We start from the raw sequence: 24,952 nt of genomic DNA, 5'->3' as shown, positions 1-24,952 counted from the left end.
CTTTAACGTGCACCCAAAGTTGAGCACACGGGCCTACAGAGGCTGAAGGAACATCTTTGAAATGTGTATCGATATAAATAAGCATGGTTGTTCGTACACTGCAGCACGTGTGGGGGCCGACCAATATTTTCAGAGTTTACTATTGTTGCAACATGCAGGAATCACACAACACGCGAGATTATACAGGCTGAAAAGATATGTTAATTCAAAATGCTTGTATTAGCACCCCTTCTGTCGCACTCATCGATAAAGAAAAGTTGTCCCTTTGCTTGTGGGTGAGATAGGTTTATGCATTATCAATGCGTTTCGCGCACGACTGGTGCAACTGGTGACTTCATAAAAGCGAAGACTTTTGCAAGAAATAAATTGTTCGCAGTTCAGCACTCTGTCTCGTCTCTTCTATCCCCTGCTGTCGTTTGCGCTTTTAAGCACTCTTGATCTTGGGGAGTAACATATTGCTCGGTAACCCCTGCGTATCGATCCTTTTGATAGAGCTGCGAGGCAGAAAGGTCACTCAGGGCGATCTTGCGGGTCATTCAAGCCCGAGTGGTTGCATCGTGAACGTACCTGCTAAAAGTGTATGTGTCTGATGGCAGAAAAGTGTCAAAAGGCAAAGTCGGGTGACCGGCCGTACAAGGTATGAAAGGGGGGAAATCCAGTAGTGTCGTGGCGTGACCAGTTGTAGAAAAACTTGGCGTGAGAAGCAAAGTACCTTTCCAGCCACAGTGATCTGAGGAGACATACAAGGATAGCATTGTCCTTAGTGTGTGGTTAGGACACTCAGTGAGTTCATTTGTTTGCGTGTGGTAGGACACCACTTTGGAAGAAATCAATGTCCACGGCCGCCAGCAGTTAACGTGGTGCTCCATCATGGCGAATGACGTCGTGAAGGAGTCAGTGCGTCACGTCAGTAGCACAGTTCGTGGGTAGCACTCGGGTGATGGCACACCGTGTCGCGTAGTCTGTAGCCACGACTACCCACTTATTTCCAGCCAGAGCGGTTGGAAATGGTCCAATGAGATCGATGTCATTGCGGTAGGACGGGTCTGCTGCAATGTCAGTACGCTTAAGTGGCCAGGTGGGGCCAAAGAACAATGATTGTGGTGCTGGCAGGACTCACAAAATGCAGCGTATCCGTGCACAGAGCGGTAAAGGCCTGAACAGAAGAATCGACGACATACGCGGTCATACGTGCGGGTTGCTTTGAGAATTCCAGCGGTTGGGGTGCCATGAGTTTGTTTGAGCACAGTGGAATGAAGCGTTGCATCAACTGCCAGAAGAAACTCTGGGTCTTCGGTGCTTGTGTTGCAGCGGTAGAGAATGCCGTCACGAAGCGCGAACAAACGGAGGCAAGGATCCGAATGATTAGAAGGCAGAAGGTGAATGATAGAGCGTAAAATGGAATCATTGAGTTCTTCACTACGTATGTCTGGAAATCAGCAATGGCGAAGACGCAGGCATCCGAATCATGCGCTGACTGGTCAGGTGGATCCATGGAATAGCGAGATAGATAGTCGGCATCCTGGTTCATTCGCCAGACTTGTAAGTCACGTCAAAGCTATATTCCTGTAGCTTCAAAGCCCAATGACCCAGACAACCAGAAGAATCTTTGAGGGAAAACAACCAGCACAGGGCATGGTGATCCGTTGTTACCGAAAAGTGACAACGGATCGAGTATGGTCAAAGTTTTCGAACAGCCCATACAAAGGGGAGGCTTCCGCACTTAGTACTTCGATGGGGGAGGAGGCGACTACCGTAGACGTGTACACAATTTTGACCTTGATGCTGCTGGGCTTGGACTACCCCAATACCGTGTTCACTCGCATTGGTGGAAAATACAGTAGACGTTGATGGATAAAAATGACCCAAGATGGGCGAGGATGTGAGCAACGCAGTAAGTCTGCGAAATGCACTGACTTGCTAGGGACCCCGCTAAAACAGCGTATCCTTCGTGAGTAGCTGTGTCAAAGGATGGTGAAGGATGGTGAAATTGTGGAATGCGAACGAAACACCTGTAATGAAAACAGAGGCCGAGAAAGAGCCGTACATGTTTTGCAGACCGTAATGTGGGAAAATGTTTGACAAGGCACACATTGTTGGGATTGGGTGGCACGCCTCAGGCGTGAACAGGGTGGCCAAACACAGTGATCGTTTGGTGGCTGAATCGGCATTTTGAGGAGTTGAGCTATAGGCCTGCCCTTCTAAAAACTTCCAAAACAGCTGAAAGACGGCTAGGGTGACTTTCGAATATCTTCGAATATCGGCAAAAATGTAATGACCTCATAGAGAAAACGGAGGCACATTGACCTTTTTAATCCCGTAGTAAAGAGTCCATCATTCTCGCAAACGTAGGGAGCATCGAATCACCAAAAATCGTGAAGTGAGAGTGAAGATAAGGTGGAAAGATAATTATAAATGAATGTGCACGGAGTACGCAGAGTCCCTCAGCCAAGAAGGCAGAGCAGCAACAACACCAGCTCTTTTCCAATCACCATCTTGATGTCCTTGATGGACCATTCTTTGACGTTCATCATGGCTTATATCAATATAGTAAGTGTCCTTGTTAGCAGCCGGGGCTGTTTACCAAATGTACCACCAAGCCTCGCACGACATGCGCAGGTCATCGATTCCCTTTAGCCTTAAAGTTGCACAATATTCTTTGCAATAGTGCACCCAGGCACCACTACTTTAACGTCAAAGCATAATTCCGCAGATACAGAAAAAAAACATTTAAGCCATTGCTATATTGACGGTGAACGCACTCGGGTACTTATTTAGCACACGTCACAGAGGTAACACAAAAGTTCAAACCATAACCAATCACACACGAATTGCAACTGAATTCGCAAGGTATGTGCATAGCATTCATATAGCACATAACGCATGCCCTTGTAATGTTATTTTTGATTCAGAAGCACGGTACTTGTGTCTTTTCGCCGCACTTACTGTTTCGCTTCTTTCGTCAGCCTGCCCGCCTATCCGCACGCGCTTGCCGTAAAGTGCGCTACCCTAATTGATGTTTGCCTCTCATGTGCCTCAGATATATTAATTGGTGGCGAATCATGTACCTTGTCTAACTTATGTGGCACATTGGTTTTTCTGTATGTGTGTGGACGTAAAGAAGTAGGTATATATAAGGAACCTAAACTAAGGAGCGTCACTCTAAAAAGTAGACTGGCAGGAAGGAAAAGTCGAGCACACGAACAACTTGTAAATTTATACGTATACAGGGTGTATGAGGTATCTGAAACCACATTTTAAATGTATGCCGGAAAGCTCCATGATAACAGGACCAAATACGTTTTGCTGACAGATGCATAAAATAAGTCACTATATATTTCTTGCCTACAAATTGATTGTAAAGTCTGGTAAGATTAATTATTCAACTTTGTAAGCAATGAAGCTGGGCCAAAAATTATATTGAGGAAGTTGTAGATAAACTTTCAAGCCCACTCATTAGAGTTTTGAGCTTTCTATCTATCACGTATTATTGTTTTTCGGTTTACTGTAGATGGCACATGCTCACAATGTACACAACATAAAAATACTACGCTGCATGCCAGCTCACATGGGCATGCGTGACGTGTTCGCCCAAAAACAACAATTATTAGAAGAAATGCCAGACACAGATCAATCAGACCTTTCAAAGACCGACCTTTTAGTTTTTCATTGAAATTTTCTTCCCAGCCTTTTTGTTTCAAAAGCTGGTCAATTAATGTTTTATAGATAGGAAAGTAAGCCAAAAATTTAATGTGACCCACATAGATGCCCACATGAATTGCGTTGACATAACTTTACACTTTGGGTAGAATTAGCCTGAGCACCCTGCAAGCTGAACGCACATAAAGCCGCACTTTTTTTTACTACTCTCCAGGTATCGCTACATCCTCGGTACTTCAGTAGTAGAAGGTTCCGCGTCGGCATACCCTTCTTACGGTTGTCTCTACGTGATCAGAAGTCACTTTCCAACAGCGTTCCTACCCTGGTCATTCGACGTGCTCGCCAAGAAAGACGCAGCCTCAAAGATCCAGCACATGGTAGAAGCAATGAAGCAGTCGTTTCGAGCCGAAGTGGGCTTCAACGGTACAGACATAAGCCAATGGAGCATTGACGTCGTCGGTAAGCCAAGTCAGCATGACGCCGCGTATTGCACAAAGTGAATCATAGGTGTCACCATTTACATGCTTGATCGCTTTGTGGCTGATGGGTTAGTTCTATGGATGAATGTTCCAAGAAAAGCCTTCTAGCGAGGGGTGTGGAATACTTGAGAATGAACATACACTTGTCAAAGTTCCTCGTTTTCTAATTGTTTTGTTCAAACTGCAGTTAGTGCTTGTTTATTCCCAACGAATGCACTAGTGCTTGATTTGGTGTTGCTCAGCAAAATCATCAGAAAAAGAGACAGCTCAAGCTAATATTACGGTTTCAATGAGAAAGGGTGTGACAAAGAAGTTTCTGGAGCCACCGTTTCAGCAGAAGGCCTTGTCTTGGTAAGGACAAATGAAGTCTTTACTTTTTGCTGCACGTCAATACGGGGCTGACAGGCAGAAGGAGGCGCCGGCGCCTCGACACATGCGCGGTTGCTCTTCCCATCGTCGCTTTTGTCGCTACATCTGAAAGAAGAAACGATGGGACGGAACTCATCGCAAACGGCACATATTTGAACCACCGTAACAAGCAGAAAGTTCATGAATCACAGCGAAGTAGAGCCCGCATGTGTAAAACAAGTTTCTGAATCTCCCTAACGAGATTTTACTGGTGTCACGAAAAGCCCATAGGCTCGTTTAAACAGTGACGTCATGGACGGTTTTACAAAAGGCGCCGCGCAAGCTCTATAAACGGCAATCGCCGGGCACCCGTGCTGCAGTTCAGATCCATTTAGCACAGCGTTTAAGACTACACAAATTCGTGCGCAAATTGTTTTGTACTATTGTTTTCAGGGGAGAGCACAAAGTCATATTACAACGCGACAACAGCCGTGACGCCCGCTGTCATGGTGGAACAAGCGAGCTACAACGTGGAACACTTTCTGCGGAACGTTGTCCGAGCCTGCGCTGAATCCGTAGGCCGAGATTGGGAGGATGACGGTGATGTTGAGAGACAGCTCCGAGTGAGTGCCGAATTCAAGGTTCGTGCAACAACTTTAACTTCATCCTGGAGTGTATACCAACTGAGAACAGCTGCGGGAAGCACAACGCGTCGAGTTTGCAGACTCGCTAATGAGCGCTAATTGCGGCATAGGACTCCTAATGAATCTCGAAGGAGAACTTGAATACGTGCGTGCTAGTAATGAAGTTTGCCGACTCCCACATCACCTGATTTCGTGCCGAGCGACATTACAGCTCACACCGCCTTTTGCCAAGAAGGTAACTCCTTCTTTAGGAAGGAGTGTGTGCCCGCAATTACAGCTGCATATTCGTACACATCAAGTGGTAAAACCCTGCCACTACACAAGGCTTAATAAGCAGCACTTGAGTATACAGTCGATATCACGGACCTGTTGTCAACAAGAGGACCACCATCCGTTTTAGATTGATTGACAATCATTTCTGCGTAGTAAACGCTGTGACTGGCTAGGAGTGAGCGAAACACATTTGGTCCACTTAGTTTATTGACGTGGTTCAAACGCTGTAAACCTGCTAGTATTAACGTATCGTTAGCTTCTCTGTAAAGTGGTTGTGGCATTAAGAAGTTTTTTTCGCATGTTTCATGCGAAACCAAGCAGCATCATGAAAGAAGGTCAGACATGCATATATGTACAATTGAGGAAAAGTATAAGGAGGGATAATTTCTTAAATAAAGATTTTAGGTAATGACTTATGAGTTTCTTTAAGAAGGGAGAGAGGGCAAGTATAGGACTATGATGGTGACGGCTTCTTGGCGCGACCCAGAAACACAAGCTGCACCTGCGGGTCAGAGCTAACTAGCAGGGCTCTTAGCTGCTCGAACGTGTTTAATAGTTTATATTTACTTCGAAACGTATCTAAGTAGTTCGGCCTATTTTGAAAACTCCACCATATGTGACGTAGTGATGGAAAGCTACCACACCACCAACCCCCGGCACTAGGCAGCGTAACAAAAGTATTGTTTAATGTTTATTTGATTAGACAAACTTGAAAATTCGCTCGTTTGACTCATACCGTTGTATGTGAAATCATCTGCTATTGGTGACTTGTGCGAGCAAATGTATATTCTTCTCTCGCCTAGTTGTGAACAAGAACTCTGTGGGAGGTGATTTTAAATGGGTCTCAAGCCTCCTCGGTTGTTTTCACCTGGAATGTTCGGAAAGACTCAGAGTTCAAGGTTGTTCGAATGAAAACTGAACGCTTATTAGATTACTGTACCTAGTGTGCTCAGAAAAGTTGTTAGCGCTTCAGAGTACGAAGCACTCTACTATGGGAGGGCAGACATTCGTCCCAAGGGCCTCGCACTTGTGAAGTATAGAGGTGGACTACTGTCAATCTCGGCATCATGAACCCACGGTATATTCTACTGGAGTCAGCTGTGCTGCTCTCCCTACCATGTGGCTATGTTGTAAAGCCATCTTTGAAACTGTAGTAATAGAGAAATTTGACAAAGAAAGGGTGCTGGAGCCTAACTGCGAAATGAAGCGGAAATGTGCCACTGTCATGGCAGTTAACCAATACGCCGGCCCTTCAAAGCAGAAAATTCGTATTGACCTTTTTACCCTGTTCTTTCGAAATGACTTTAACTTTTCATCCTACATGGTAAATAATGCTACATTCTACACGTTACGATACTGGCAAATCGAAGGACACTCGGTAAGCGCACGAAGTTTGATTCAGCTGCAAGGAAATAAGGTGAGCGAGACTATGCTTGGTTCTTGAACCTGGAGCAAGAGCACACGCACTTTCGTCTCCTCTCAGATCTGCAGTGTTTGCCGTGCACCAAACCAACCAATATCAGCTTTTCAATCTCTCAGATCGAAAACACCTTACTGATATCAGGAAGCAGCCGTTCATTAAAAAAACACGTGACTTATCCCCTTATAATGTAAGTCGTATAATACGAAGGGGAAACGTGTCCTTACAAAGGTAGTCCGGTATTTATTGTGCATTATTTCATCAACAGCAACAAATTACAAAGCCACGTCAGGAATGGCAAGCAGCTTGAAACTTACGGCGCACACCTCAAGCAAAGAGCACGCATGAAGTTATCATACACAGAACGAGTGCGCACTAGCAACTGTCACAGCTCCACACTCAAAGCCTTCAGTTCAAATATAAAAAAAGACGTACGAAACGAGCACACAAGTATATGTAGGATAAGTGCGAACGACTGTCACAATTCATTCTTCGTCTTGTGTCAACAGCGTGCTCTTCTTGTAGACGCGGCCGCGGCAGCTCGCGAAGTGACCTTAGCACTGTTCGAATTACTAGTCAGATATGCACGCGTCGAGCAGAGACCACGCCTCATGGAGGCGGAGCTTCGTGGAGACGACAACCTTTAGAGCGCGCAACGCTATGGTTTCTTCATGTGCGTGCGCCTTTGTTTCCAGGGTTCAAACACATTTTGCTTACTACACGCCGCCTTGTGGCCATACTGGTTCAAAAGTATCGGATGGCCCGCAGAGGCAAGGGCGAAAATGGTGCTGTATAAACACATTCTTGGCGTATTGAGACCCGTTTTTTTGGTCACTGTGGCAGGCTGCTGTGTGCCACTGAGTACTACTGCAGACACCATAGGACTGCGGATGTTTCGGTTTCCTCGTACGAGCAAGCTAAGAAAAAATAGACAGCACGTACAAGTCAAATGCAACTGCTCGCATACAGTACCATTATATGCGAGGTTATTCGTTGATTTGTCCAGCATGTCACAGTGCATTTTTTTAATAGCTGGCATTGAGCATGGTGTGAATAATTATTGCTTGTCTCGCTATAGCTGCATCTGATAATGTTCGCGTGAATCTGCTATTACAAAGAGGATGATAAGCTGTTAGTTGAGCCGTGTGGATTGAATAGATGCTTCGGCTACCTTGCTGATAAGCTTCGAAACGCTTGGTGAAGGCAAGTTAATCATATCCCAAGTAAATATGTATAGTCAAAGCAATCAATTGATACAATTCAATACAGAGTGATTCATACTTGTTGATACCGGTTGAGCCACCGGAATAAACGAAGGCATGCTTAGAAAAAGCTTATTTAAGCCTGTATATTGTAGCCTAATTGACTTTAGACAAACCAATTTAACGCTAGTCGATACTTATCTATACTGACACAGACATATCAAGCGGGATTAGGCAAGACTGCGGGAGATTGTTAGATCACGTTGATGCGATCCAAAATGAGATAGCATAGCGAAAAGATCTTAAGAATTTCTTGTCAGTAAGTTGACATTGCCTAGACACTTCTATACGTGAGTATCGCCACAATAAGTCAATAGGGATAAAGTCAAATTTATAGCCCACATTAGGCCGGATTAAGCTAATCCGGACTATTGTAATCCTAAAGCAGCCAATCTGAGTAAATTCAGTTTTCTTAGTCAGACGCATGATAGAGTACGGCCACAAAACTATGTGGATTAAGCCAGATAGAGCTAATTCGTTTTAGTCTATTCACAAGCAAGCCAATTAAGAGTGAGAATTTTTGCCAGGTGGGTGCTATTTCGATTAGAAAAATGCCCTTAGCATTCCATGTAAGTTTTTAGTACTTAAGTTATTAAAACAGCCATTAGAGTGCCTTCATACGGATCATACATGTCATAGCATATATGACATGCATGGAATTTTTTTATGTTATGACCAGTCATTTTTATCCTACGTTATCATTCCCCGAAAATTTGGGTATTATAAAGGTAAAAGACGGGCGTTGGAAGATTATGGCTGTGTCACGTTTTATGGCGAACTTGATATGCTTGACAAGATTTTCGTGTTGTGACCAGTCATTCGTGTTAGCCATACCTTGCTAATATGCCGTGTCAGCTTTCGTACAGATAGAGGTGATAAAGCGACCGTAAGATCTCTGGGACCAGCCCATGTATGTCTTGGCCTATACGAAATGCATGACAAGGTGTTTGTGTTATGACCAGTCATGTGCATTTTTCTGATACTCTTATCAACCTTTTCAGTTTTGGTATACATGAAGTTCACCAAACCGCCTTTGTAGCTTTTTGACCACGTCACGTATGCCACGGCGTACATTAAAGACATCTTATGATTTTCCTATATTCAGCAGAGATTTAGTTTTGGTACTCGTCAACCTAATCAATCGGCTACCGGTGCATGAAGACCTACATAGCGAGTGAGAAATACAAACCGATAGATAAGCTCCAATTGGTAGTTTTTATGTTGCTATCAAATGGTTTGCGCGTAATATTTAGTGTCTAATATATTCGAGACCAACATTGTATGTGCAAGCCCAGCCACCAGAAGGGGTAAAGTTAGCTCAATTGCCGCGCATTGCATTGAAATCTATCCCTCTCTGCATGCGAGGCAATAGCAGTGAACGCAAAAGTTTAACCCAATATGACGTCCGAAAAACAGTGTCTGTCCCCTGTTCCGGAGGAGCACATCACTCAATTCTCCCTAATGCGAGGCCACCGTGCCATCTCGCCACTCATAACGAAAACGTACTAAAGTTTTGAAGCTCTGAGGAATGCCAAACTTTATTTAGTGTACAGAAAAGGCTTGCCGTTTGCGTTCCAGATAATGTGCATTCCATAGCCTATTGGTTAGCAACACGCGCTGAGAATAGGGTGGCTGCTGATTTGGTTCTGTGCGTCACATGACTGCCTTATGATTTTTTTTTCTTTGCAATCTCTTACTATATATACCTTTCAACGTCACTTCTGTGACTGGAGTACGACAGCAGAGCCATGGTGGACCCCCGACATGAAACAATTTCGTGGTAAAATAACAGATTCATGGCAAAGGCGAAGCCATTTCTTTCGGATATTACCTCGCCACCTTAAAAAAAAGGCAGGCCGTACAGAATGCGACCGCTGTAGGGAGAAATGTAGCTTTTCCACTATCTCTTCGTGTTTAAAAAAAAAACAGCAGGTATAAGTGTTTACCGCTGTTGCCTGCAGAGATAGCTCTTACCACTGACGGCAACCACGCCTTTATATTCAAACTTAGGATCGGAAATTGGGGCTCACCTTAATAGACACGCCCTAAAAACAAAGTCCACTGCAAAAAAACGTGACAGTTGCGGCTGGGATTCCATTCCGTAACATTCGGGTCAGCAGTCGACCACCATAACTTCTAGACCGATCAATTTACTGCAAGGTTATAGGTAGCACAATTTTTAACATGGACAAGAGGGACAAGAAGGACATGACACTCTTATGTTTCTTGTTTATGTTAAAAACTGCGCTATTCAGTCTTACGCAAAAGTAATGAATCACCAACTAGCCCAGTTATCAACTTTATTGAAGTGTAAGTATCTACGAAGGCGGGTTGCTCGCCTTGTGTACAAGATTTGTCTCGTGTTCTCTGCAGACGCCGTCGCTTTCATCGAAAGAAACGCTTGGTCACGTGATTACAATATCAGCCGCTCTCCTGGCCGACCCCTTTTTCATCGGTGACCCCGCACTGGCCGAGCTCGACTACGGCACAGTTGGCGTCCGAGTTATGGCCCAATGGCTGGGTTCCGAATTGCGGTCGAATACGCCACTTAGAGAACTTATTGCGAATCTCAGCATCCGATGCCCGCCGGGCGATGGTAAGTCAACATTCGGTGCGAACGAATGCTCACATCTGCCAAATATTTTCCAGTTATGTTCTCACGCTGTTACTTCGTGATAGCGACTTGAGTGCTCGGCCGCGATGGCAAGTTTACGATGAGGCAAGATTCCAAAAACTCTCATTGTTTCCCATATATATATATATATATATATATATATATATATATATATATATATATATATATATATATATATATATATATATATATATATGTATATATATATATATATATATGTTAGCCTTCCCGTTGGCATTCGACCCACTACTAGACGTAGGTGGCAATATTCCTCCTCCACATTTAGAAGAGCATCGTCCCAATGCTGTAAAGTTATTGCAAAAAAAAGCAGCCTAAGCATAAGCAACTGAAAAGGACACTATTAGTGGAATGTTACACGCGAACAGTTCCACAATGATGAGGCGATGGCCGTAGCTCAAATAAAAAAACAAAATAAAAGTGTTCTTTTAAGAACGCGCAAAATGAGGCTTCATGCGCACCACGTGAACTATGTCAGAGCTCTGTTGTCTTCGTTGTACGCATGTTGACGACGCAGTGTCCGGAAGCACTTCGTAGCTTACGTCACTCACGGGGCACCACACTTTTATGGACAGAAGTATCAGCTTAGCAACTTTTAGGAGAGGCCACGGCAATAAACAGGGCACCAAACCCAAACTTGGTCTCCCGGACTCTAAGATACGTCAATGTGACGCACGTCCTGCATTGACCTGTTGCTGCTGAACAATGTGTAGCCGGGCAAGCTGGCGAGTTTCCTTGGCACGCTCTGCAAATTCTTCAGCGTCAGGTGTTCATTGATCGGCGTCTTCACAGGAAGCATAGCATCCAGTATCGCCTGAACTTCGCGGCCGTAGAGAAAGCAGCACAGTGTTATTCGCGTTGTTTCTTGTGCGGCGGTGTAATAAGCAAACTTCACAAAAAGCAAACTGGAGCACCGTGGCGCAGAAGAATTTGGCACATGAAAAACTGCGCTACCTTAGAAGCCGTGGATCAAGGTATCGCCTCTGTCTCAGCATAGCGGGTAAGACAGTCAGTTGCGACAAAGACCCATTGTTGCCGTTGTCATCATCATCATCAGCCTGACTATGTCCACTGCAGGACAAAGGCCTCTCCCATGTTCCGCCAGTTAACCTGGTCCTGTACTTGCGGCTGCTAATTTATACCCGCAAACTTCTTAATCTCATCTGCCCACCTAATCTTCTGTCTCCCCCTAACCCGCTTGCCTTCTCTGGGAATCCAGTTAGTTACCCTTAATCACCAGCGGTTATCCTGTCTACGCGCTACATGCCCGGCCTATGTCCATTTCCTCTTCTTGATTTCAACTATGATATCCTTCACCCCTGTTTTTTCTCTAATCCACTCACCTCTCTTCTTGTCTCTTATGGTTACACCTACCATTTTTCTTTCCATTGCTCACTGCGTCGTCCTCAATTTAACTATTGTAAGTCTCCAGGTTTCTGCTCCGTAAATAAATACCGGCAAGATACAGCTGTTATATACCTTCCTCTTGAGGGATAGCGGCAATCTACATGTCATAATTTGAGAGTGCTTCCCAAATGTGCTCCACCCCATTTTTATTCTTCTAGTCACTTCAATCTCGTGGTTCGGCTCCGCGGTTATTACCTGCCCTAAGTAGCCATAGTCTTTTACAACTTCAAGTGCACTATTACTTATCTCGAAGCGCTGCTCTTTTCCGAGGTTGTTGTGCATAACTTTCGTTTTCTGCAGATTAATTTTAAGACCCACCTTTCTGCTCTCTTTGTCTACCTCCGTAATCATGAGTTGCAATTCGTCCCCTGAGTTACTCAGCAATGCAATGTCATCGGCAAAGCGCAGGTTACTAAGGTACTCTCCATTAACTCTTATCCCTAACTGTTCCCATTCTAGGCTTCTGAAAACCTCGTGTAAGCATGCGGTAAATAGCATTGGGGAGATTGTGTCCCCCTGCCTTACACCCTTCTTGATTGGTATTCTGTTGCTTTCCTTATGGAGCACTATGGTAGCAGTTGATCCCCTGAAGATTTCTTCAAGGATGTTTATATATACTTCATTGACGCCCTGATTCCACAGTGTCTGCATGAGGGCTGATATTGCTACTGAATCAAACACCTTCTCGTAATCTATGAAGGCTATGTATAGTGGTTGGTTATATTCTGAGCATTTCTCTATTACCTGATTGATAGTATGAATGTGGTCGATTGTTGAGTAGCCTGCTCGAAATCCTGCTTGTTCCTTTGGTTGATTGAATTGTAATGTTTTCTTTACTCTGTTAGCAATTGCCTTTGTAAATAGCTTGTATACTACAGAGAGCCAGCTGATCGACCTGTAATTCTTCAAGTCCTTGTCATCTCCTTTCTTGTGTATTAAGATGATGTTAGCGTTCTTCCAAGACTCTGGTACTCTTCCCGTCAAGAGACACCTCGTAAATAGGGTGGCTAGTTTTTCTAACACAATCTGTCCTCCATCTTTCAGCAGATCTGATGTTACCTGATCCTCACCATCAGCTTTGCCTCTTTGCATGCTCTTCAAAGCTTTTCTGACTTCTTCTATCATTACTGGTTGGGTGTCATCTGGGTTACTGCTAGTTTTCATATAGTATTAGGGTAGTGGTTGTCCCGGCTACTGTACAGAACTCTGTAAAACTCCACCACTATTTTAACTATCCTATCCCTATTGGTAGTTATTTTGCCTTCTTTATCCCTTAGTGCATACATCCGATTTTTGCCTATCCGAAGTTTCCTCTTTACTGCTCTGACGCTTCCTCCGTTTTTCAGAGTGTGTTCAATTCTCTCCGTGCTAAACCTTCTATCATCGCATACCTTACGCCTATTAATCAACTTCGAAAGCTCTGCCAGTTCTATTTTGTCTGTTGTACTTGACACTTTCTTGATTTGACGCTTCTTAATGAGATTCTTTGTTTCCTGGGAAAGCTTGCCAGTGTCCTGTCTAACTACCCTGCCTCCAACTTCCACTGCACACTCCGTAATGATACTCGTCATATTATTATTCATTGTATCTACACTAAGGTTGGTTTCCTCACTAAGAGCCGAGTACCTGTTCTGAAGCGAAACTCTGAATGTCGTCGTACAATCAAATAAATGGGCCGAGAATGTCCATCCCGACTTAGTCAAATGACTTGTGAGGTAGATCGATTGGCTGAAGTAATCCAGGTGGCTTGCTTGGTGGCGACTTTCGACGCTGGCATTCAAGACTGCTTTTAACCCACTGCATCACGCTTGCCCAAAGTCCAGACAAGTAGTACGTCTCGCTCACTCTGGCGAACGTTTGCGAGTAACGTAGGTGACCAAATGTGGGCTCGTCATGACACGCGGAGAGTACTTCGTGCAGCATGTCCTTCGGAACGACGAGGAGTTAAGCGCAGCTCGTAGAACGGGTGTTTTTCTTGCGCAGGATGATATTTTGGAGGCAGAAAAACGTCACGACGCGAGATAAATGGCGAGGTATAACGTCGCTATGACCCACTAAATAGTCGATAAGCGGTCGAATCTCTTCATCTTCTCGCTGCCAGCTGCTCAAGTTCGATGAACTAAGGGCACCCAGAAAACCATCATAACCCTATTCTTCCTTATTGGCTGAATGTATGGGTGCACGCTATAGAGAATAAGCGTCGTCATGCTTCCGTCCAGACTTATAGACGATGGTCACATCAAATTCCTGACGGGGCGAGCTCCATCGGGCCAGTCGTCCTGAGGGATCACGTATGTTCACCACCCAGCAGAGGACATGATGGTCCGTCACCACTTCGAATAGACGACAATAGAGATACGGGCGAAATTTGGTGATCACCCCTACTGCTGCGAGCCACTCTTTCTCTGTGGTCGTGTAATTCACCTCGGTACGGAACAGTGAGCGGCTGGCATGGGCTATGACTCGTTTTTTGCCGTGTTGATGCTGCACGAGCACTGCGCCTACACTCTAAGGCAAAATTACCCGAAGAAGGAGTAACGGAGCCCAATATAGGCCTGCGCGATGAACGAATAGACCGTTGAGGAGCAACCACAGAGGGAAGCGTGCCGCGCGAAACCACTTTGTATCCAAACACGCTGCCAAAGTGACCAGCGTTGCCAAGGTGACCAGCCCTCCTTCTCCTCCTTTGCTGGCTCAGTCTTTCCCCCTTTTTTTGCCGGTGACGATTCGCTTTGCGTCGCGCTCGGAGTGCTCGACCACGGCTGCCTGGATTCTACGATCTAAGAATTAAGACGTGGTGCTTGTGTGTACACTTGGATGAGCGTGGGCTGCTGATTTTGCGTTTCGCTGCACCCGTGAAGTCTGAAGCAAGTCTCGAGACGTCACCATGCCACGCTGTATATCTCTGGCTTCAAGATAGTCATGACCAACACACGACAGCAACAGTTGGGAAGGCCAATATGGCGGCCGAGAAGACAAGAGGCCTATCGGATATTTACTTCAGTCCGACTCAGGGCAGAAAACAGCACTGGATTCTAAGGCAAGTAGGTTATTATTCTTTATTCTACTCTACTTGTCGCGTGTACGATACAGATCGTGCTTGTCGGTAACGGGCTTGGTCGTGTTGTATATCGCACGCACGAAATGCATCGCGAAGGTCAGCTTAGCCATCTGCAGCTCGCCTGTGCTTTGCGACCGCCTGGAAATTGGCCGCCATTGCCGTCGGCCTCCCGTACGCTCGCTCATCGAGTTTTCGACTGTCTTCGCCACCGCGATGAGCTCCGGGCTGACGATATTGGGCTGAGACCTCGTTGCCATGCTGGAGTTGTCGAAAACACGTTGCGGGTTCTCGTGAAGAGCTTGGTTATAGTATGTCGCGCGCTGTAAGTGCACTAACACGGACTGGCGAGGCTTTCGCTAACAATTAAACTTACTGAAAACTGGCCGCCATTACAGTTGGCTTTCCCGTCAGTCAGTCGCAAGCAGCCCGGCACCGTCCGTTGGCCGCGGCGGCGGACTCGCGTTTGCGCGCTGCACTCGCTCGAGTTTGTGGAAAAGGGCCGCATTACCGTCGATTTCTTCGGCGCTAGCTCCAAACCAGCTCGGCGCTGTTCGTGGCGGCAATCAAGTGTACGCTCGCTCTCCTGTTCGAAGTTCGCTGGCGGCAGACACTCCGCGTGCAGCGCCGTGTTTAGTGTAGGGTTCGCTTGCTCGAGCTGAACGACGTCGCTCGCTTAGGACTCGCCAACTTGTTAGTGGCACGGCAGTTCGCGGAGTTGTGGCTGCGGCCACCGCTCCTAAGCAGTTGCGCTACGGGGATCGAAATGAGCCTTTTACGATGTGTGACATCACGGTGAACTTATTAGCATGTCATATCTTACGTATGTTTGCATTTCACCTTGCACGTATTTCTCATATGCATTTTATTCATCCTCCGTCACGTATGACTCATTACTATACATACTTATTGTGCAGCCGTGGGCACACGCCGTGTTGAAGACTGTGTGCGCTGGCGTCTGTGATGCCTGTCATCCATCTCTTTCGTCAAAGCAGCTTCAGAAGGACTGTGCGAAATGTGAAGGTAAAGTTATTTGTGTGTAATATTTTAACGCTTGTTTTATGTTAACGTGCACGTACTTGTCATATGCGAGCTTCTTCATCTTCTGTCACGTGTCTCTAACTATTTTTACTATATTATTGTACGTGCAGCCGTGGGAATACAACAGGCAAAAGGCTGCTTGCACTGGCATCTGCAATGTCTGTCATCTATCGCTTCCGTCGGAGGAGCTCCCCAAGGAGTGAACAAGATTTGACAACGAAACTGGACTTGTACATTTCACCATGAATTCACTTAAAAGAATGGAGAAACTTCATGTGTATGTAGAAAAATAAAAGATTTCGATGTCTTACTTTTGTCTTTCGTTGTTGCCGTGACTGCGAAAGCGGTTACACATAGGTGGCTAACTGCTCTTTTGCATGTTTTTTTCTGCGCAATTTGTTGCTCGCTGCGCAGAAAAACAGGCGAAAAATGTAGTAGGCATGGCGGAAAGTAAACAAAAAACAATGTTAGAACTGGGAACAAAAAGTTCATCCGATTGGAGTATATGAGTGGATCAACCGTTCGTCTGGCAAGGTTGACTAATGGTTGCTCGGTAAAGTGTAAATGTGGGGATTTACAGTTGCCCTATAAGGTGCAAATGTGAGAAATGAATGTTAGTCCTTTTAGGTATATTGTGGGACTAACGGTTACTCACAAAGGTGTAAATCTGAGGACAAATGTTAGTCCTTTGAGCTCGTCTGTGGGGACTAACTGTTAAACCCGGTACCATTAGTCTTTAAAGGGATTAATACTTCTGGCCGCCCCATTAGTCCCAAAAAGGACGAACCACACACCCTTTCAACACCCTTTTGCCTTAGAGTGTAGGCCGATTTTACTGGCGTCAGTGTGCATCTCTGTGTCAGCATCATCGTCAAAATGTGCAAGAACGAGGGCTGGCTGCATGCGCTGTTGTAGTTCGCCAAAAGCAGCCTGTTTCTCGGTATTCCATACAAACCACCTGTCGTCTCGTGTAAGGTGGGTCAAGGGTTCCGTTACCTTCGAAAACCTTTTAATAAATCGTTGATAGTAGGCGCACAAGAACAGAAAGCGCCGAATGGTCTTTTTGTCTGTAGGAGGCGGAAACGCAGCTACAGCGGCAAGTTTGTCGAGATTGGGTCGGACTCCTTTCGCGTTAACTACACGAACAAGGAACCTGAGCTCTTCATAACCAAAGTGACACTTCTGCGGTATAAGTGTAAGATCTGCTGTTCGAATAGCCTCTATCACACTCTTGGGGCGGTGAAGATGTTGCTGGAATGTTTCAGGAAAAACGACTACATCATCAAGGTATACGAGACAAGTCTGCCACTTCAGACCACTAAACACAGTATCCATCATTCGCTAAAAAGTTGGGGGCGCTGAAAAACCGAAAGGAAGTGCTGGAAACTCATACAGGCCGTCGGGGGTAACAAAGGCCGTTTTTCGCTGTCTCACTCTTTAACCTCCATTCGCCAGTACCCGTTTTTTTAATCAAAAGAAGAAAAATAGTGGGCGCGGCGTAATCTGTCTAACGAGTCGCTGATGCGTGGCAGCGCGTACACGTCCTTTTTAGTCACGCTGTTCAGCTTCCGATAATCAACGCAAAAGCGTAGCGTTTCGTCTTTCTTCTTGACTAGGACGACCGGAGAGTACCATGCGCTGTTGGAAGGATCGATGATGCCATCGTCAAGCATTTCTCGAACTTGCGTACAGATCACTTCTCGTTCCTTCGTTCGCGTGGTAAGGCTGCTGGTGTACTGGGTGGGTGTCGTCGTAAGTGATGATTCTGTGCCTAGTGGTCGAAGTCTGGCGCATCTTAGAGGAAATAGTGAAGAATGACTTGAATTCAAGCAAGATTTTTCGCAATGCTGTTTGGTTTTCTCGTGAGAGGTGAGAAATATTATCGATATTGTTTAGAGACGTATCAGCGGCCTCCTCTGCTTCCGACGTGAAGCAGGTGGGAGCGTTTCCTAATTCCAACGCTAACGCTAATTGCAATCTGCAAACGCTTACGACGTGCCACAGAAAAGGTGTCTGTGTTCGTTACTGAAATTCGTTACCAGCAGTTGAGATCGACCACCACGGGGTTGTATGACACTCCTAGCCACACAAACACCTCGAGTCACCAGGTATTCAAAATTACTTTCTGCGATTGCTTCGACATTTGGCAATCCACAGCATGTGACGTCTACTATAACACTAGCTCTTGGCGGGAACGTTACAGTTTAAGCCGAAACCTGAAGAACATCGGCACGCTGTTGGTCATCCTACTTGTCAATTGCTTGGTCGACAGGGAAGATGATGCGATGCTCTTGAAGATCAATGACAGCTCCAGACTCCTCCAGGAAGTCAACACCGAGAATGGCGTCGCGTGAACGTTCACGAAGCACAATAAAATTTGCTACGAAAGTAAAAACGCAGACCCGAACTCTACTCGTTCAGGTTCCAAGCGAAGAAACGGTGTGGCCACCAGCCGTTCGAATCACGGAGCCATGCCAGGATGTGATTAGCTTCTTTAGCATATATAGTGTGGTAATTTTGCCGCTTATTATTGAATAGTCCGCCCCGGTATCCGCTAAAGCACCAACTGTATGACCGTCGATCAGCACCGCTTTATCCAGATAAAGCCGCACATACCATTCAGTCAAACCTACACCATTGTCTGTTAGCGTCAATCGGTGGTCTTCAACACCTCGACTGCCAGCGATCTCGCCTCCAAAGGTTGCTTTCGTAAGTTTTCCCGGCGGGTACTAAGAGACCATGCACCAGCATGTCGCTTGGGTGGAGGTGAAAAGCGCCTCGGCGACGGTGAGCGTGACTGTCGTCCAGAAGGTGGCGGCATGCGCTGCTGAGCCAGGTAGTCTTCAATATCCCAGGGTCACTGGCCATACCGAAGAGGCGCTGAATATACTGAAAATCCCCGCTGCTCGATGTGCCGGTATGGTCACTGGCGGTACGCATTGTCCGCTTCGCCACAGTGGAAGCACTGAGGTCAGCGATCAGGAGTGTGCCTAACATCAGATTTCTGAGGCGAAGCGTGTCTGTCGTCGAAGTAATGTGCTGGTTGTTTGGCAATATGTGCAGGACTGGCGTAAACGAAGGCTGGCGGCGTGCGTGTGTTCTCGTAGTAGCGAAGCGGGTGCGCCGACTGATCTGTAACCGTAGGAGGTGCCTGGACAAACAGTGGGGAAGAGGAAGCAGGGCGCTTCAGAGCTTCCGCATAAGTCACACGGGTGTGGCCAGCCGAGGCGGGTGTGGTGTTATCCAGACTCACAGGGTCACGCAGGGGCTGCTGCAGCTCGTCCTTGACGATGCTTGCAATGGAACACACCATAAGAAGTGGTTGTGTGGCAGCCTTTTGCAGCTTCTTGCAAACTATAGAGCGGGTATGGATGCGCAGACACTCGGTGTTGCTCCCAATAGCCGTGATAGCTTGAGAAGCAGACGTGTTCGTCAATTGCCACTCATGCAGGGTGCATCTATGCTGAAGCATCTTTTCCAACGTGACGATCACGTCGTGGCGATCAGCACTTGTGAAGGTATCCAGCAGCCGGCGGCAGAATTCAGGGCATGATGTGTTCTGTTCCTCACGGTCCAGATACCACGTGCGTGCTCATTCCTCCAAGTAGAAGTGTACATCCCGTAGTTCGGCCGCGTCAATCTATTCGTTCAAGTCAGCTACGCGCTCGAAGTCGACCAACCAGTCCTCGGCGTCTTCGAGCTCAGTGCCATGAAACGGTGTCGGAGCCTGTGGACATTCGAGGGTGTAGCAACTCGTCGTTGGGTTTTCCTGTACCTGTTGAAGTACTGTACCGTTTGAATGGACTTGCTCATCTCACTGGTTTGAACTGTAACGTCAGATTCGGGTGGTAATCCTTTTATCCTGCGGCTGGTCGATTGAACGATAAAGTTCACTGGCACTGGACTTGTGGTGCGGCTTCCAAGAGGGGTCTGAAACATCTGTGAGAGGATACCCAGCACCTCCGCCAGTGGTCACGTCGCTGAAGGGGTCTTGGGAAGGTTTATTGAGGTCTGGGCAATAGGGATCTTACCAAGCGCGTCGGTTGGGCTTGCTCGCCAGAGTAGGTGCACGCACGCACTTCTTTAATGGTGCTAGCCTTCGCCTCGGCATACGACCCACTACTGAAAATAGGTGGCTATATATATATATATATATATATATATATATATATATATATATATATATATATATATATATATATATAGTGATATCTAAGAGACAATAATGCCACGAAAAATATAGGGAAGGATATTAGACCAAATTATAAGGTAAATGTGAAGAAAAGTGGGTGAAAAGATAACTTGCCATGAGCAGGCACCGAACCTGCGACCTTCGAATAAAGCGTTCGATGCTGTACCACTGAGCTACCACGGCAGCTATCCCCCCGCCACTTATTGGGCTTATATAACGATTTAAACGTGGAAGTGTTGGTCAGCGCCACCTGTAGCCATGGAGGCGAGTGTAGCACACTCTTTATGAGCCTGTGTGGTGTCACGTAGCACGTGAACTTATTGACAGCACGTCACGTAGCACGTGAACAGTTGACAGCTGACGAACAGTCCCTCGTATACAGCCTAGCGGCACCAAGTCTGCCCGTACGAGACCTTCGTTAATAAATAAGGGAAAGAAGTGTATACTTAACGGCCCGTTTTCCATGTTTTCACACAATAATAAAGAGACCTAGCAGACAATACTGCCAAGGAATGTATAAGGGTAGTTATTAGAGCAATTGCAATGTAAATGTTAAGAAAGAAAAGTGGGTGAAAAGATAACTTGCCATGAGCAGGAACCGAACCTGCGACCTTCGAATAACGCTTTCGTACTATGGTTATACGATACTTATTTATTTATTTATTTGTTTATTTATTTATTTACTCATTTATTTATTTATTCATTAGGGTGACCACGTTAGATGCCTCATCAAATACGCAAATCCTCCGTCGGCGGCGTCGGTCCACAACGCGAGCGATGCGAGAAACCACGATCACGCGATGACGTCACGATATGAGTTCATGATAGCATCCAAGTGTCCCAAATTGGTGAAATCAACATGCCGCCACACTACGTGACGTCTCATGCAGTCGTTATGTGACGTCATCGTCGTTTGATCACTGAGAATGGGGAAAACGTTTTTAAAGTTCAGGAAGCTTGCAATGCCTTCGATTTCCAGAGGCAATACAAGACTACGTCAGTTGCGGAAAGCGTTCGGGTTGGGGCATGAAGGATTAGAAGATTTGCTCAGAAGAAAGGGAAAAAGAAGGTGGATTTCCTTTTGCAATCGTGTAGTGCGAATGCAAATTTTTTGGTAACTTTTCTGTTTGGTGTGCCTTGTAATAACATTGTCATTCACGCACATAAGAGTTTTCGCGAAGCACAAAAAATCCTTTGCTTCCTTGGTGCAATCATTTTCTTGGTGTCAATTGTTTTTATCAGCTGGTGTGCCTTGTAATAACATTGTCATTCACGCACATAAGAATTTTCGCGAAGCAAAAAAAATCCTTTGCTTCCTTGGTGCAATAATTTACTTGGTTTCAATTGTTTTTATCAGCTGGAAAAGACCCAATCTTCGACATCGCCGGTGAACGCAGGGAGGCGGAGGACGCACACCTCGCCGACGTCGCGACCGAGTGGGCTCTGCGTGCGGCGTTGGCAGCTTCCAGGGCGACCCGACGGCAGCTGACGCCTAGGCCTTCATATCCGCCAGCAGGAAAACGTCAAGGGCACGAAGAACAGACCTGGTTGATGCGGGACCGCGTCCTCTTCTGGCGATTCTGCCAGTCGCTTTGCGGAGACTCCAGCCGGGCCGGGCTTTGCGACCGCGTGTTACCCCGTGTACCTGGATTCGCGAAAGCCTTCGCATGCCGTCCATCTGAAGTCTCGTGCGTCGCAGCGGTCGGCGCTGTTCCTGTTCAAGTCGAATTCAATCGGAGCTAATGTACAGCTCCCCGATGGAAGAGTTGGAAGTAGTTGATTGACCGAGCATAGCGGGGATATGGAAGCAAATGTTCCCCTATTGACACGCACGTTTGATTAATTATTCATCGATCTATTATATATCAGCTGCGCTAGTATTTGTATTGCGTTAGCATAGCTCCGACTAATAATGTCATCGTACGTATACTTTTATTGTGGTCACTGTTCAGAGCAAGATTTAATATATTTCTTTTCAGTGTGAAACTTATTGGCCTATTATAAACACCAACTTTATTATTGCAGCTAACGCCGACTTGTGTCTATGCTCTTACGGTTTATCTTTAGGCACTCTGAAATTGTGTACGTTGGCACTTCATCTGCTTGGTTTATTTTTATGTGACGAGTATATAAACGTGGAAAATCTTCGAAATAAACGAATGAATAAACTGCTATTCACCGGTACAGTAAATAATGATTAGGCAACCTGGCAATAACCTGGCACCACATTCACCACATGTTTTTTATATGTGAAACCTTAATTATCATATTGTAGAGAGGAAGAAGAATATGTCGCTCACACAATCTACACTGGAACGCACCCTCCTTTGCGGCAACGCCCCTACCGCGTATCACCCAAGGAACGAAGTGTAATTGCAGAACGGGTGGACGATATGCTTCAGCGCGGCGTCATCAAACCATCTTCTAGCCCCTGGCCTTCACCTGTGGTGCTAGTGAAGAAAAAAGACGGTTTGATTAGATTTTGTGTCGACTACCGGCGACTGAACAAAATTACCCGAAAAGATGTATACCCTCTTCCCCGCGTCGACGACGCTATCGATTGCCTACAAGGTGCCGAATTCTTTTCTTCGCTAGACTTACGTTCAGGTTACTGGCAGGTTCCGATGGCAGAGTGTGACCGTCCCAAAACAGCATTCGTTACGCCGGATGGCCTATACGAATTCATGTTTATGCCATTCGGTCTGTGCAATGCACCTGCAACGTTTGAGCGAATGATGGACAGCATTTTACGCGGCCTTAAATGGCAGGTAGGCTTATGTTACCTCGATGATGTTATCGTATTTTCTCCTGATTTCCCTACCCACGTCGACCGTCTGCGCACCATTCTTCAGTGTCTTACTAAGGCAAACCTCCAGCTTAACCTAAAGAAGTGCCGCTTTGGGGCTCGCCAACTTACTATACTTGGTCACGTTGTGTCAAAGGATGGAATTTGCCCCGACCCAGACAAACTTCGAGCCGTAGCCGACTTTCCAAAGCCGACTTCACTCAAAGAACTTAGGAGCTTCATCGGCTTGTGCTCGTATTTTCGTCGTTTCGTCCACAACTTTGCAACAATAATAGCCCCACTTACACAACTACTGAACGGTCCAGCTAATCTTTCTAACTGGACCCCGGCATGCGACGAAGCTTTCCTTACACTGCGCCGCCTACTTACGTCCCCACCGATTCTACGCCATTACGACCCAAGTGCCCCCACTGAAGTGCACACAGATGCCAGTGGCGTTAGTCTGGGAGCAGTACTCGCGCAACGAAAGCCCGGTATTCCAGAGTACGTCGTCGCATACGCAAGCCGCGCACTCACAAAAGCGGAGATGAACTACTCCGTAACTGAAAAAAATTCCGCCATATCCACGAAGTGAATGATGATAAGTGGGCGAAGCTCCGGAGGTAAACCTGGTAAACCATGAATCCTCTGTACATTTTGCCCACTCGATTTTATTACATCGCTCCCCCTAGCGTACGTCGCCGCACTAAATCGAACGATTGCCTTCAACCAATGACACGCGTCATATGTGACATCATTCCTATTTTATAAGATCTCGCGTCTTTCATCAACTACAAGTACCGCTTTCTAGTTTATAACATCTTGCATCTTTTCATCATCAGCTACAAGTACCACCATCTAGTAAACACTACAAGAACTAAACGAGAGGTGGCTACATACAGGAGACGGTACCGTCATCTACTGAACACTGCAAGAACTAAACTAGAGGTGGCTACATACAGGGGACGGTACCGCCATCTAGTGAACACTGCAAGAACTAAACTAGAGGTGGCTACATACAGGCTACAGGGGACGCACAGCCCACGCCCTAAGGAGCTTCGCCCCTAAAAGAATGCCTCGCAATCGTTTGGACGTTAAGCAAGTTTCGTCTTTACTTGTACGGACAGAGTTTCGACGCTGTGACCGATCACCACGCACTTTGTTGGTTGGCGTCGCTAAAAGATCCTTCAGGTCGCCTTGGACGTTGGGCTCTTCGCCTACAAGAATTCGACATTCGTGTCTTCTACCGCTCAGGACGAAAACACTCTGATGCGGACGCCCTCTCACGATCACCAGTAAGATCCACCGCAGACCTGCATTCGGACACCAACTTCTCCATCGCTCCCATTTCCGTCACAAGCATGTCGTCTGAACAGCGGAAAGACCCATGGATAACATCTCTCCTTAACATTCTTTCCGACTCTTCAACGTCTGCGTACCCACGTGCTCTTCGCCGCCAAGCCACACATTTCGCGATATGGGACGCGCAACTGTACCGCAGAAACTACCACGCGGATGGTCGTAAATGGCTTTTGGATATACCACGCCACATGCGATCTGATGTCTGTGCGTATTTCCATGCCGACCCACAACATGCTCACGCTGGTGTGTTAAAAACATATCACTGGATCCGCCAGCGTTACTACTGGCGTGGTATGTACACTTTTGTACAAAAATACATTCGGTCTTGTTCATTATGCCAACGACGAAAGACAGCTGCCCATTCACCC

The sequence above is a fragment of the Rhipicephalus microplus genome, chromosome 6 (genome assembly GCF_043290135.1).
Source record: "Rhipicephalus microplus isolate Deutch F79 chromosome 6, USDA_Rmic, whole genome shotgun sequence".
Lineage (NCBI taxonomy): Eukaryota > Metazoa > Arthropoda > Arachnida > Ixodida > Ixodidae > Rhipicephalus > Rhipicephalus microplus.
Note: the sequence above shows the minus strand (reverse complement) of the source record.